Raw genomic sequence first — 17,141 nt, 5'->3', positions numbered from 1 at the left:
TATAATCCAGCGGGTTTGACCCGTAACCCAAAGTCCAGTTCTTTCACCCACACAAAACACATACACAGACAGTGCATGATTTCGTTAGTGGTGCAAAGACGGTTCCTGTAGGGAAAAGGTGAGCAGTGATGTCCGGTTTTTATGCTGGCCTGCGGCTGCAGCTCCGGATCATGTGGGTTAGTATTCTTTGAGTACAACAAACCCAAGACAAACAGTGTTAACACACAGACTCACAAATAACACTCACGGTATTCAATATACAGTCTCCTTTTCTAGGTTGTTCCTAGCCATATTCAAAAAAAAGGAACCGATCACGTACGCTACCCCCCTATTTATATCCTTGCTCATGACCCCCAAGTTAACGAGCGCATCCGCTCCTCCAATCCTCGGATGCCACACCGTTTACCGTCGGGGTCATTGAGTTTGGATACCGTAGCTCCGTTCCTCTCCTAAATGACAGACTTCCACCTACCCTACGGAATAAATCTTCGTGCCATTTAATTAAGGGTACTCTGTTTTTCTTGCACCGTGCCCTCACAGGTTGCACCTGCCCAACACAAAGAATCATTCGATCTCTGTCACACTCCCGATCACCGCTCGCATCCAGTTCAAGACTCTTGTACTAGCCTACAGATGCCTTGACCAGACTGCACCCAGCTACCTCCAGACCCTCATCTCTCCCTACACCCTCACTCAACCTCTCCGCTCCTCCTGCATTAGAAGACTGGCTCTACCTCCTCTACACTCCCCTGCCTCCAGAGACCGCTCCTTCTCCACCCTCGCCCCGCAGTGGTGGAATGACCTTCCTACAGATGTCAGGACTGACAACGTTCCGGTGCCTCCTCAAGACTCACCTCTTCAGACAGCACCTGTAGAACTCCTCTTTTCCCTCTGGACACTATCACTCTTCCATAATGCACTTTACTTGCTCTTATCTGCTCCCTATTTTATTGTATTTAATCCTGTATTTTAGAGTACTGTAATCTGTCAAGTATCATTTAATCAGTAGTATTTTGTATTTAATGATATCCTGATGCAACTATCACTGACACTTCTCTCCTCCGTTATTGAATCATATTTTGTCATATGATGTGTGTATATATACTTGTCTTACTTTCAAATCTTCTCATTACTGTTTTACTTTACTTGTTGACTATCTTGGCTTGACTGTCTGTCTTTACCATACACATGTTCGAATATCTTTTCCTCGCTTTATTCATTATTTGAAGTAAAAAAAGAAGTGATATCTATAACAAAAACATAGTCAATGTGAAAAAAACAAGTTAGAAAAAGGCAACAGCCGTTTAAAGCGGTGATATCAAACACAAAAGCCCAAGTTAGGAGAAGCAATTGGGGCAACCTTGTCAAGCATCAAGCAAATAGGCACAATTGAAAAGATGCTGGAGCCCAACATTCACACAATTCTTGCTTCTAACTTGGCGCCTTTTTTTGATCGCGTCGCTCCACTTTATCGCTCCATTTGAAATGCTCTTTCTATGACTTGAAGTGACTGAGACATAAGAACATAAGAACATAAGAAAGTTTACAAACGAGAGGAGGCCATTCAGCCCATCTTGCTTGTTTGGTTGTTAGTAGCTTATTGATCCCAGAATCTCATCAAGCAGCTTCTTGAAGGATCCCAGGGTGTCAGCTTCAACAACATTACTGGGGAGTTGGTTCCAGACCCTCACAATTCTCTGTGTAAAAAAGTGCCTCCTATTTTCTGTACTGAATGCCCCTTTATTAACCTAATCTCCATTTGTGACCCCTGGTCCTTGTTTCTTTTTTCAGGTCAAAGAAGTCCCCTGGGTTGACATTGTCTATACCTTTTAGGATTTTGAATGTTTGAATCAGATCGCCGCGTAGTCTTCTTTGTTCAAGACTGAAGGATTCAATTCTTTGAGCCTGTCTGCATATGACATGCCTTTTAAACCCGGGATAATTCTGGTTGCTCTTCTTTGCACTCTTTCTAGACAGCAATATTCTTTTTGTAACGAGGTGACCAGAACTGAACACAATATTCTAGGTGAGGTCTTACTAATGCATTGTAAAGTTTTAACATTACTTCCCTTGATTTAAATTCAACACTTCAATATATCCGAGCATCTTGTTAGCCTTTTTTATAGCTTCCCCACATTGTCTAGAGGAAGATATTTCTGAGTCAACATACAGTAAACAACTATGCCTTTTTCATAGTTCCCTTCTTCAATTTCACTATCTCCCATATGATATTTATAATGCACATTTTTAATGCCTGCATGCAATACGTTACACTTTTCTCTATTAAATTTCATTTGCCATGTGTCTGCCCAATTCTGAATGCTGTCTAGATCATTTTGAATGACCTTTGCTGCTTCAACAGTGTCTGCCACTCCTCCTATTTTTGTGTCGTCTGCAAATTTAACGAGTTTGCTTACTATATCAGAGTCTAAATCATTAATGTAGATTAGGAATAGCAGAGGACCTAATACTGATCCCTGTGGTACACCACTGGTTACCTCACTCCATTTCGAGGTTTCTCCTCTAATCAGTACTTTCTGTTTTCTACCTGTTAACCACTCCCTAATCCATGTGCATGCATTTCCTTGAATCCCTACTGCGTTCAGTTTGAGAATTAATCTTTTATGCGGGACTTTGTCAAAAGCTTTCTGGAAATCTAAATAAACCATGTCATATGTTTTGCAGTTATCTAGCCACGAAATCACACAAGCGACTAGCAACACAATCACACGAGCGACCAGCCACACAATCACAAGAGCGACCAGCCACGCAATCACACAAGCGACCAGCCACACAATCATACGAGCGAACAGCCACACAATCACAAGAGCGACCAGCCACGCAGTCAGACGAGCGACCAGCCACACAATCACAAGAGCGACCAGCCACGCAGTCAGACGAGCGACCAGCCAGTCAATCACACGAGCGACCAGCCACAAAATCACACAAGAGAGCAGCCACACAACCACTCAAGCGACCAGCCACTCAATCACTTGAGCGACTAGCCACACAAGGAGAGGAGCGACCAACCACGCAATCACAAGAGCGACCAGCCACACAATCACAAGAGCAACCAGCCACACAATCACACAAGCGACCAGCCACACAATCAGACGAGCGACTAGCAACACAATCACACAAGCGACCAGCAACACAATCACAAGAGTGACCAGCCACACAATCACACAAGCGACCAGCAACACAATCACAAGAGCTACCAGCCACACAATCACATGAGCGACAAGCAACGGAATCACACAAGCTACCAGCCACACAATCACAAGAGCGACTAGCCACACAATCACTCAAGCGACCAGCCACACAATCACACGAGCGACCAGCAACACAAACACACGTGCGACCAGCCACACAATCACACGAGAGACCAGCCACACAATCACTTGAGCGACTAGCCAGTCAATGACAGGAGCGACCCACCACGCATTCACAAGAGCGACCAGCCACACAATCACATGACCAACAAGCTAAACAATCACAAGAGCTACCAGCCACACAATCACACGAGCGACCAGCCACACAATCATAAGTGCGACCAGCCACACAATCATATGAGCGACCAGCCACGCAATCACAAGAGCGACCAGCGACTCAATAACAACAGCGACCAGCCACACAATCACACAAGCGACCAGCCACACAACCACAAGAGCGACTAGCCACACAATCACACGAGCGACCAGCAACACAAACACACGTGCGACCAGCCACACAATCACACGAGAGACCAGCCACACAATCACTTGAGCGACTAGCCAGTCAATGACAGGAGCGACCCACCACGCATTCACAAGAGCGACCAGCCACACAATCACATGACCAACAAGCTAAACAATCACAAGAGCTACCAGCCACACAATCACACAAGCGATCAGCCACACAATCACACGAGCGACCAGCTATACAATCACAAGCGCGAACAGCCACGCAATCACACGAGCGACAAGCAACGCAATCACACAAGCGACCAGCCACACAATCAAATGAGCGACCAGCCACACAATCACAAGAGCGACCAGCCACACAATCGCATGAGCCACCAGCCATACAATCAGAATAGTGACCAGCCACAGAATCAAAAGAGCGACCAGACACACAAACACACGTGCGACCAGCCACACAATCACAAGAGCGACCAGCCACACAATCAGACAAGTGACCAGTCAGTCAATCACACGAGTGACCAGCCACACAATCACACAAGAGACCAGCCACACAATCACACTAGCGAACAGCCACACAATCACATGAGCGACCGGCCACACAATCACACGAGCGACCAGCCAAGCAATCACAAGAGCGACCAGCCGCACAATCAGATGAGCGACCAGCCACGCAATCACACGAGCGACAAGCCACGCAATCACAGAAGCGACGAGCAACACAAACACACGTGCGACCAGCCACACAATCACACTAGCGACCAGCCAACGAATCACTTGAGCGACTAGCCACTCAATCACAAGAGCGACCCACCACGCAATCAAAACAGCGACCACCCACACAATCCCACTAGCGACCAACAAACAAACACACGTGTGACCAGCCACACAATCACACGAGTGACAGGCCACACAATCACAAAAGCGACCAGCCACGCAATCAGAAGAGCGACCAGCCGCATAATGAGATGAGCGACCAGCCACGCAATCACACAAGCGACAAGCCACGAATCACAGAAGGGACCAGCCACGCAATCACAAGAGCGACCAGCCACACAATCACAGGAGCGACCACACACACAATCACAAGAGCGACCAGCCACAGAATCACATGAGCGACCAGCCTCACAATCACATGAGCCACCAACCACACACTCACACGAGTGACCAGCCAAGCAATCAGAAAAGCGACCAGCCACCCAATCACACGAGCGAGAAGCAACGCAATCACAAAAGCGACCAGCAACACATTCAAACAAGCGACCAGCAACACATTCAAACAAGCGACCAGCCACACAATCACAAGAGCGACCAGCCACACAATCGCATGAGCCACCAGCCATACAATCAGACCAGTGACCAGCCACAGAATCACAAGAGCGACCAGCCACGCAATCTCAAGAGCGACAAGCCACACAATCACATGAGCGACCAGCAACACAATCACGAGAGCGAACAGCCACACAATCAGACGAGCGACCAGCCAGTCAATCACACGAGCGACAAGCCACACAATCACACAAGAGACCAGCCACACAATCACACGAGCGACCAGCCACACAATCACACTAGCGACCAGCCACAGAATCACACTAGCGAACAGCCACACAATCACACGAGCGACCGGCCACACAATCACACTAGCGACCAGCCACAGAATCACACTAGCGAACAGCCACACAATCACACGAGCGACCGGCCACACAATCACTTGAGCGACCAGCTACACAATCACAAGAGCGACCAGCCGCACAATCAGACGAGCAACCAGCCACGCAATCACACGAGAGACAAGCCACGCAATCACAGAAGCGACCAGCCACACAATCACACGAGCGACCAGCCACACAATCGCATGGGGCACCAGCCACACAATCACAAGTGCGACCAGCCACACAATCACAATAGCGACCAGCCACGCAATCACATGAGCGACCACCCACAGAATCAGAAGAGCGACCAGCCACACAATCACACGAACGACCAGCCACGCAATCACACGAGCGACCAGCCACACAATCACTAGAGCGACCAGCCACACAATCACAGCAGCGAACACAGACACAATCACAAGAGCGACCAGCCACACAATCACATGAGCGACCAGCCACAGCATCAAAAGAGCGACCAGCCACACCATCACAAGATCAACCAGTCACACAATCACAAGAGCGACCGGCCAAACAATCACAGTAGCTACCAGCTACACAATCACACGAGTTACCAGCCACACAATCACAAGAGCTACCCGCGACTCAATAACAACAGTGACCAGCCACACAATCACACGAGCGACCAGCCACGCAATCACACGAGCGACCAGCCACACAATCACAAGAGCGACCAGCCACACAATCACAGGAGCGACCACACACACAATCACAAGAGCGACCAGGCACACAATTTTATGAGCGACCAGCCACACAATCACATGAGCCACCAACCACACACTCAAACGGGCGACCAGCCAAGAAATCAGAAGAGCGACCAGCCACGCAATCACACGAGCGACCAGCCATACAATCGCATGAGCCACCAGCCATACAATCAGAATAGTGACCAGCCACAGAATCACAAGAGCGACCAGCCACGCAATCCCAAGAGCGACCAGCCACACAATCACATGAGCGACCACCCACAGAATCAGAAGAGCGACCAGCCACACAATCACACGAACGACCAGCCACGCAATCACACGAGCGACCAGCCACACAATCACTAGAGCGACCAGCCACACAATCACAGCAGCGAACACAGACACAATCACAAGAGCGACCAGCCACACAATCACATGAGCGACCAGCCACAGCATCAAAAGAGCGACCAGCCACACCATCACAAGATCAACCAGTCACACAATCACAAGAGCGACCGGCCAAACAATCACAGTAGCTACCAGCTACACAATCACACGAGTTACCAGCCACACAATCACAAGAGCTACCCGCGACTCAATAACAACAGTGACCAGCCACACAATCACACGAGCGACCAGCCACGCAATCACACGAGCGACCAGCCACACAATCACAAGAGCGACCAGCCACACAATCACAGGAGCGACCACACACACAATCACAAGAGCGACCAGGCACACAATTTTATGAGCGACCAGCCACACAATCACATGAGCCACCAACCACACACTCAAACGGGCGACCAGCCAAGAAATCAGAAGAGCGACCAGCCACGCAATCACACGAGCGACCAGCCATACAATCGCATGAGCCACCAGCCATACAATCAGAATAGTGACCAGCCACAGAATCACAAGAGCGACCAGCCACGCAATCCCAAGAGCGACCAGCCACACAATCACATGAGCGACCAGCCACACAATCACAAGAGCGACCAGCCACACAATCAGACAAGTGACCAGTCAGTCAATCACACGAGTGACCAGCCACACAATCACACAAGAGACCAGCCACACAATCACACGAGCGACCAGCCACACAATCACACTAGCGACCAGCCACACAATCACACTAGCGAACAGCCACACAATCACATGAGCGACCGGCCACACAATCACACGTGCGACCAGCCACGCAATCACAAGTGCGACCAGCCGCACAATCAGATGAACGACCAGCCACGCAATCACACGAGCGACAAGCCACGCAATCACAGAAGCGACCAGCAACACAAACACACGAGTTACCAGCCACACAAGCACAGACGACCAGCGACTCAATAACAACAGTGACCAGCCACACAATCACACGAGCGACCAGCCACGCAATCACAGGAGCGACCACACACACAATCACAAGAGCGACCAGCCACTCAATTTTATCAGCGACCAGCCACACAATCACATGAGCCACCAACCATACACTCAAACGGGCGACCAGCCAAGCAATCAGAAGCGCGACCACCTACACAATCACACGAGCGACCAGCCACGCAATCACAGGAGCGACCACACACACAATCACAAGAGCGACCAGCCACTCAATTTTATCAGCGACCAGCCACACAATCACATGAGCCACCAACCATACACTCAAACGGGCGACCAGCCAAGCAATCAGAAGCGCGACCACCTACGCAATCACATGAGCGACCACCCACAGAATCAGAAGAGCGACTAGCAACACAATCACACAAGCGACCAGCTACACAATCACAAGAGCGACCAGCCACACAATCACACTAGCGACAAGCAACGCAATCACACAAGTTACCAGCCACACAATCATACGAGCGACCAGACACACAATCAGAAGAGTGACCAGCCACACAATCGCATGAGCCACCAGCCATACAAATAGAAGAGTGACCAGCCACACAATCACACAAGAGACCAGCCACACAATCACACTAGCGAACAGCCACACAATCACATGAGCGACCGGCCACACAATCACACGAGCGACCAGCCAAGCAATCACAAGAGCGACCAGCCGCACAATCAGATGAGCGACCAGCCACGCAATCACACGAGCGACAAGCCACGCAATCACAGAAGCGACGAGCAACACAAACACACGTGCGACCAGCCACACAATCACACGAGCGACCAGCCAACGAATCACTTGAGCGACTAGCCACTCAATCACAAGAGCGACCCACCACGCAATCAAAACAGCGACCACCCACACAATCCCACTAGCGACCAACAAACAAACACACGTGTGACCAGCCACACAATCACACGAGTGACAGGCCACACAATCACAAAAGCGACCAGCCACGCAATCAGAAGAGCGACCAGCCGCATAATGAGATGAGCGACCAGCCACGCAATCACACAAGCGACAAGCCACGCAATCACAGAAGGGACCAGCCACGCAATCACAAGAGCGACCAGCCACACAATCACAGGAGCGACCACACACACAATCACAAGAGCGACCAGCCACAGAATCACATGAGCGACCAGCCTCACAATCACATGAGCCACCAACCACACACTCACACGAGTGACCAGCCAAGCAATCAGAAAAGCGACCAGCCACCCAATCACACGAGCGAGAAGCAACGCAATCACAAAAGCGACCAGCAACACATTCAAACAAGCGACCAGCCACACAATCACAAGAGCGACCAGCCACACAATCGCATGAGCCACCAGCCATACAATCAAACCAGTGACCAGCCACAGAATCACAAGAGCGACCAGCCACGCAATCTCAAGAGCGACAAGCCACACAATCACATGAGCGACCAGCAACACAATCACGAGAGCGAACAGCCACACAATCAGACGAGTCACCAGTCAGTCAATCACACGAGCGACAAGCCACACAATCACACAAGAGACCAGCCACACAATCACACGAGCGACCAGCCACACAATCACACTAGCGACCAGCCACAGAATCACACTAGCGAACAGCCACACAATCACACGAGCGACCGGCCACACAATCACACTAGCGACCAGCCACAGAATCACACTAGCGAACAGCCACACAATCACACGCGCGACCGGCCACACAATCACTTGAGCGACCAGCTACACAATCACAAGAGCGACCAGCCGCACAATCAGACGAGCAACCAGCCACGCAATCACACGAGAGACAAGCCACGCAATCACAGAAGCGACCAGCCACACAATCACACGAGCGACCAGCCACACAATCACAAGAGCGACCAGCCACACAATCGCATGGGCCACCAGCCACACAATCACAAGTGCGACCAGCCACACAATCACAATAGCGACCAGCCACGCAATCACATGAGCGACCACCCACAGAATCAGAAGAGCGACCAGCCACACAATCACACGAGCGACCAGCCACGCAATCACACGAGCGACCAGCCACACAATCACTAGAGCGACCAGCCACACAATCACAGCAGCGAACACAGACACAATCACAAGAGCGACCAGCCACACAATCACATGAGCGACCAGCCACAGCATCAAAAGAGCGACCAGCCACACCATCACAAGATCAACCAGTCACACAATCACAAGAGCGACCGGCCAAACAATCACAGTAGCTACCAGCTACACAATCACACGAGTTACCAGCCACACAATCACAAGAGCTACCCGCGACTCAATAACAACAGTGACCAGCCACACAATCACACGAGCGACCAGCCACGCAATCACACGAGCGACCAGCTACACAATCACAAGAGCGACCAGCCACACAATCACAGGAGCGACCACACACACAATCACAAGAGCGACCAGGCACACAATTTTATGAGCGACCAGCCACACAATCACATGAGCCACCAACCACACACTCAAACGGGCGACCAGCCAAGAAATCAGAAGAGCGACCAGCCACGCAATCACACGAGCGACCAGCCATACAATCGCATGAGCCACCAGCCATACAATCAGAATAGTGACCAGCCACAGAATCACAAGAGCGACCAGCCACGCAATCCCAAGAGCGACCAGCCACACAATAACATGAGCGACCAGCCACACAATCACAAGAGCGACCAGCCACACAATCAGACAAGTGACCAGTCAGTCAATCACACGAGTGACCAGCCACACAATCACACAAGAGACCAGCCACACAATCACACGAGCGACCAGCCACACAATCACACTAGCGACCAGCCACACAATCACACTAGCGAACAGCCACACAATCACATGAGTGACCACACACACAATCACAAGAGCGACCAGCCACTCAATTTTATCAGCGACCAGCCACACAATCACATGAGCCACCAACCATACACTCAAACGGGCGACCAGCCAAGCAATCAGAAGCGCGACCACCTACGCAATCACATGAGCGACCACCCACAGAATCAGAAGAGCGACTAGCAACACAATCACACAAGCGACCAGCTACACAATCACAAGAGCGACCAGCCACACAATCACACTAGCGACAAGCAACGCAATCACACAAGTTACCAGCCACACAATCATACGAGCGACCAGACACACAATCAGAAGAGTGACCAGCCACACAATCGCATGAGCCACCAGCCATACAAATAGAAGAGCGACCAGCCATACAATCACTAGCGCGACCAGCCACTCAATCACAGGAGCGACCCACCACGAAATCACAAGAACGACCAGCCACACAATCACAAGAGCGACCAGCTACGCAATCACAAGAGCGACCAGCCGCACAATCAGACGAGCGACCAGCCAAACAGTCACACGAGCTACAAGACACGCAATCACAGAAGCGACCAGCCACACAATCACACGAGCGACCAGCCACACAATCACAAGAGCGACCAGCCGCACAATCAGACGAGAGACCAGCCACGAAATCACACGAGCGACAAGCGAAGCAATTACACAGCGACCAGCCACACAATCACACGAGCGACTAGCCACTCAAGCACAGGAGCGACCCACCACGCAATCACAAGAGCGACCAGCAACACAATCACACGAGCGACCAGACACATGCTACTAGCCACACATTCACACGAGCGACAGCCACACAATCAAAAGAGCAACCAGCCGCACAATCAGACGAGCGACCAGCCACGCAATCACACGAACGACAAGCAACGCAATCACACAGCTGCACAATCACAAGAGTGATCATCCACACAATCACAAGAGCGACCAGCCACACAATCACAAGACCAACAAGCTGCACAATCACAAGAGCGACCAGCCAGTCAATCACACGAGCGACCTGCCACACAATCACACAAGAGACCAGCCACACAATCACAGGAGCGACCAGCCACACAATCACACTTACGACCAGCCACACAATCACACTAGCGAACAGCCACACAATCACACGAGCGACCGGCCACACAATCACACGAGCGACCAGCCACGCAATCACATAAGCCACCAACCACACACTCACACGAGCGACCAGCCAAGCAATCAGAAGAGCGACCAGCCACCCAATCACACAAGCGACCAACCATACAATCACGAGAGCGAACCGGCACACAATCACAAGAGCGACCACCCACACAATCACAAGAGCGACCAGCCACACAATCACAAGTGCGACAAGCCACACAATCACAAGACAACAAGCTACACAATCACAAGCGCGACCATCCACACAATCAGAAGCGCGACCACACACATAATCACACTACCGACAAGCAACGCAATCACACAAGCGACCAGCCACACTTTCACAAGAGTGACGAGCCACACAATCGCATGAGCCTCCAGCCATACAATCAGATGAGCGACCAGCCACACAATCACAAGAGCGACCAGCCACGCAATCACACTAGCGACCAGCCACAAAATCACACGAGTGACCGGCCACGCAATCACACGAGCGACCAGCCACGCAATCACAAGAGCGACCAGCCGCACAATCAGACGAGCGACCAGCCACGCAATCACACGAACGACAAGCCTCACAATCACAGGAGCGACCAGCCACACAGTCACACAAGCGACCAGCTGCACAATCACAAGTGCGATCATCCACACAATGACAAGAGCGACCAGGCACACAATCACACGAGCAACCAGCCACTCAATCACTTGAGCGACTAGCCACTCAATCACAGGAACGACCAGACACACAAGCTACTAGCCACATAATCACACTAGCGACCAGACACACAATCACATGAGCGACCAGCCGCACAATCAGACGAGCGACAAGCAAAGCAATCACACAGCGACCAGCCACACAATCACACAAGCGACTAGCCACTCAAGCACAGGAGCGACCCACCATGCAATCACAAGAGCGACCAGCAACACAATCACAAGAGCAACCAGCCACACAATCACACGAGCGACCAGACACACATGCTACTAGCCACACAATCACACGAGCGACAGACACACAATCAAAAGAGCGACCAGCCGCACAATCAGACGAGCGACCAGCCACGCATCACACGAACGACAAGCAACGCAATCACACAGCGACCAGCCACACAATCACACGAGCGACTAGCCACACAATCAAAAGAGTGACCAGCCACACAATCACAAGACCAACAAGCTACACAATCACAAGCGCGACCATCCACACAATCACAAGAGTGACCAGACACACAATCACACAAGCGACCAGCCACACAATCAGAAGAGCGACCAGCCACACAATCACACTAGCGACAAGCAACGCAATCACACAAGTTACCAGCCACACAATCATACGAGCGACCAGACACACAATCAGAAGAGTGACCAGCCACACAATCGCATGAGCCACCAGCCATACAAATAGAAGAGTGACCAGCCACACAATCACACAAGAGACCAGCCACACAATCACACTAGCGAACAGCCACACAATCACATGAGCGACCGGCCACACAATCACACGAGCGACCAGCCAAGCAATCACAAGAGCGACCAGCCACACAATCAGATGAGCGACCAGCCACGCAATCACACGAGCGACAAGCCACGCAATCACAGAAGCGACGAGCAACACAAACACACGTGCGACCAGCCACACAATCACACGAGCGACCAGCCAACGAATCACTTGAGCGACTAGCCACTCAATCACAAGAGCGACACACCACGCAATCGAAACAGCGACCACCCACACAATCCCACTAGCGACCAACAAACAAACACACGTGTGACCAGCCACACAATCACACGAGTGACAGGCCACACAATCACAAAAGCGACCAGCCACGCAATCAGAAGAGCGACCAGCCGCATAATGAGATGAGCGACCAGCCACGCAATCACACAAGCGACAAGCCACGCAATCACAGAAGGGACCAGCCACGCAATCACAAGAGCGACCAGCCACACAATCACAGGAGCGACCACACACACAATCACAAGAGCGACCAGCCACAGAATCACATGAGCGACCAGCCTCACAATCACATGAGCCACCAACCACACACTCACACGAGTGACCAGCCAAGCAATCAGAAAAGCGACCAGCCACCCAATCACACGAGCGAGAAGCAACGCAATCACAAAAGCGACCAGCAACACATTCAAACAAGCGACCAGCCACACAATCACAAGAGCGACCAGCCACACAATCGCATGAGCCACCAGCCATACAATCAGACCAGTGACCAGCCACAGAATCACAAGAGCGACCAGCCACGCAATCTCAAGAGCGACAAGCCACACAATCACATGAGCGACCAGCAACACAATCACGAGAGCGAACAGCCACACAATCAGACGAGCGACCAGTCAGTCAATCACACGAGCGACAAGCCACACAATCACACAAGAGACCAGCCACACAATCACACGAGCGACCAGCCACACAATCACACTAGCGACCAGCCACAGAATCACACTAGCGAACAGCCACACAATCACACGAGCGACCGGCCACACAATCACACTAGCGACCAGCCACACAATCACACAAGAGACCAGCCACACAATCACACGAGCGACCAGCAACACAATCACACTAGCGACCAGCCACACAATCACACTAGCGAACAGCCACAAAATCACACGAGTGACCGGCAACGCAATCACACGAGCGACCAGCCACGCAATCACAGAAGCGACCAGCCCCACAATCAAACGAGCGCCCAGCCACACAATCACAGGAGCGACCAGCCACACAGTCACACAAGCGACCAGCTGCACAATCACAAGAGCGATCATCCACACAATCACAAGAGTGACCAGCCACACAATCACAAGACCAACAAGCTACACAATCACAAGCACGACCATCCACACAATCACAAGAGCGACCAGCCAGTCAATCACACGAGCGACCGGCCACACAATCACACAAGAGACCAGCCACACAATCACAGGAGCGACCAGCCATACAATCACCAGAGAGAACCGGCACACAATCACAAGAGCGACCAGCAACACAATCACACTAGCGACAAGCAATGCAATCACACAAGCTACCAGCCACACAATCATACGAGCAACCAGACACACAATCACAAGAGGGACCAGCCACACAATCGCATGAGCCACCAGCCATAGAATCAGAAGAGCGACCAGCCACACAATCACAAGAGCGACCAACCACGCAATCTCAAGAGCGACCAGCCACACAATCACTCGAGCGACCAGCCACGCAATCACACGAGCGAAAAGCCACGCCATCACAGAAGCGACCAGCCACACAATCACACGAGCGACCAGCCACACAATCACAAGAGCGACCAGACACACAATCACTCGAGCGACCAGCCACGCAATCACATGAGCGACCACCCACAGAATCAGAAGAGCGACCAGCCACACAATGACACGAGCGACCAGCCACACAATCACAGGAACGACCACACACACAATCACAAGAGCGAACAGCCACACAATCACATGAGCGACCAGCCACAGAATCACAAGATCAACCAGCCACACAATCACAAGAGCGACCGGCCACACAATCACACGAGCTACCAGCTACACAATCACACGAGTTACCAGCCACACAAGCACAGACGACCAGCGACTCAATAACAACAGTGACCAGCCACACAATCACACGAGCGACCAGCCACGCAATCACAGGAGCGACCAGCCACACAATCACAAGAGCGACCAGCCACACAATCTTACGAGCGACCAGACACACAATCAGAAGAGCGACCAGCCACGCAATCGCATGAGCCACCAGCTATAGAATTAGAAGAGCGACCAGCCACACAATCACAAGCGCGACCAGCCACTCAATCACAGGAGCGACCCACCACGAAATCACAAGAGCGACCAGCCACACAATCACAAGAGCGACCAGCTACGCAATCACAAGAGCGACCAGCCGCACAATCAGACGAGCGACAAGCAAAGCAATCACACAGCGACCAGCCACACAATCACACGAGCGACTAGCCACTCAAGCACAGGAGCGACCAGCAACACAATCACAAGAGCCACCAGCCACACAATCACACGAGCGACCAGACACACATGCTACTAGCCACACAATCACACGAGCGACAGACACACAATCACCAGAGAGAACCGGCACACAATCACAAGAGCGACCAGCAACACAATCACACTAGCGACAAGCAATGCAATCACACAAGCTACCAGCCACACAATCATACGAGCAACCAGACACACAATCACAAGAGGGACCAGCCACACAATCGCATGAGCCACCAGCCATAGAATCAGAAGAGCGACCAGACACACAATCACAAGAGCGACCAACCACGCAATCTCAAGAGCGACCAGCCACACAATCACTCGAGCGACCAGCCACGCAATCACACGAGCGACAAGCCATGCAATCACAGAAGCGACCAGCCACACAATCACATGAGCGACCAGCCACACAATCACACGAGCGACCAGCCACACAATCACAAGAGCGACCAGCCACACAATCGCATGGGCCACCAGCCACACAATCACAACTGCGACCAGCCACACAATCACAAGAGCGACCAGCCACGCAATCACATGAGCGACCACCCACAGAATCAGAAGAGCGACCAGCCACACAATGATACGAGCGACCAGCAACGCAATCACAAGAGCGAACAGCCAATCAATCACATGAGCGACCAGCCACAGAATCACAAGATCAACCAGCCACACAATCACAAGAGCGACCGGCCACACAATCACACGAGCTACCAGCTACACAATCACACGAGTTACCAGCCACACAAGCACAGACGACCAGCGACTCAATAACAACAGTGACCAGCCACACAATCACACGAGCGACCAGCCACGCAATCACAGGAGCGACCAGCCACACAATCACAAGAGCGACCAGCCACACAATCGCATGAGCCACCAGCTATAGAATTAGAAGAGCGACCAGCCACACAATCACAATCGCGACCAGCCACTCAATCACAGGAGCGACCCACCACGAAATCACAAGAGCGACCAGCCACACAATCACAAGAGCGACCAGCTACACAATCACAAGAGCGACCAGCCGCACAATCACACGAGCGACAAGCAAAGCAATCACACAGCGACCAGCCACACAATCACACGAGCGACTAGCCACTCAAGCACAGGAGCGACCCACCACGCAATCACAAGAGCGACCAGCAACACAATCACAAGAGCAACCAGCCACACAATCACACGATTCGACCAGACACACATGCTACTAGCCACACAATCACACGAGCGACAGACACACAATCAAAAGAGCGACCAGCCGCACAATCAGACGAGCGACCAGCCACGCAATCACACGAACGACAAGCAACGCAATCACACAGCGACCAGCCACACAATCACACGAGCGACTAGCCACACAATCAAAAGAGCGACCAGCCACACAATCACAAGACCAACAAGCTACACAACACAAGCGCGACCATCCACACAATCACAAGAGCGACCAGACACACAATCACACAAGCGACCAGCCACACAATCAGAAGAGCGACCAGCCACACAATCGCATGAGCCACCAGCCATACAATCAGAAGAGCGACCAACCACACAATCACATGAGCGACCAGCCACACATTCACACAAGAGACCAGCCACACAATCACACGAGAGACCAGCAACTCAATCACACTAGCGACCAGCCACGCAATCACAGTAGCGAACAGCCACAAAATCACACGAGTGACCGGCCACGCAATCACACGAGCGACCAG

Source organism: Acipenser ruthenus, chromosome 27 (assembly GCF_902713425.1).
Source record: "Acipenser ruthenus chromosome 27, fAciRut3.2 maternal haplotype, whole genome shotgun sequence".
Lineage (NCBI taxonomy): Eukaryota > Metazoa > Chordata > Actinopteri > Acipenseriformes > Acipenseridae > Acipenser > Acipenser ruthenus.
This window is presented reverse-complemented; position numbering follows the sequence as displayed.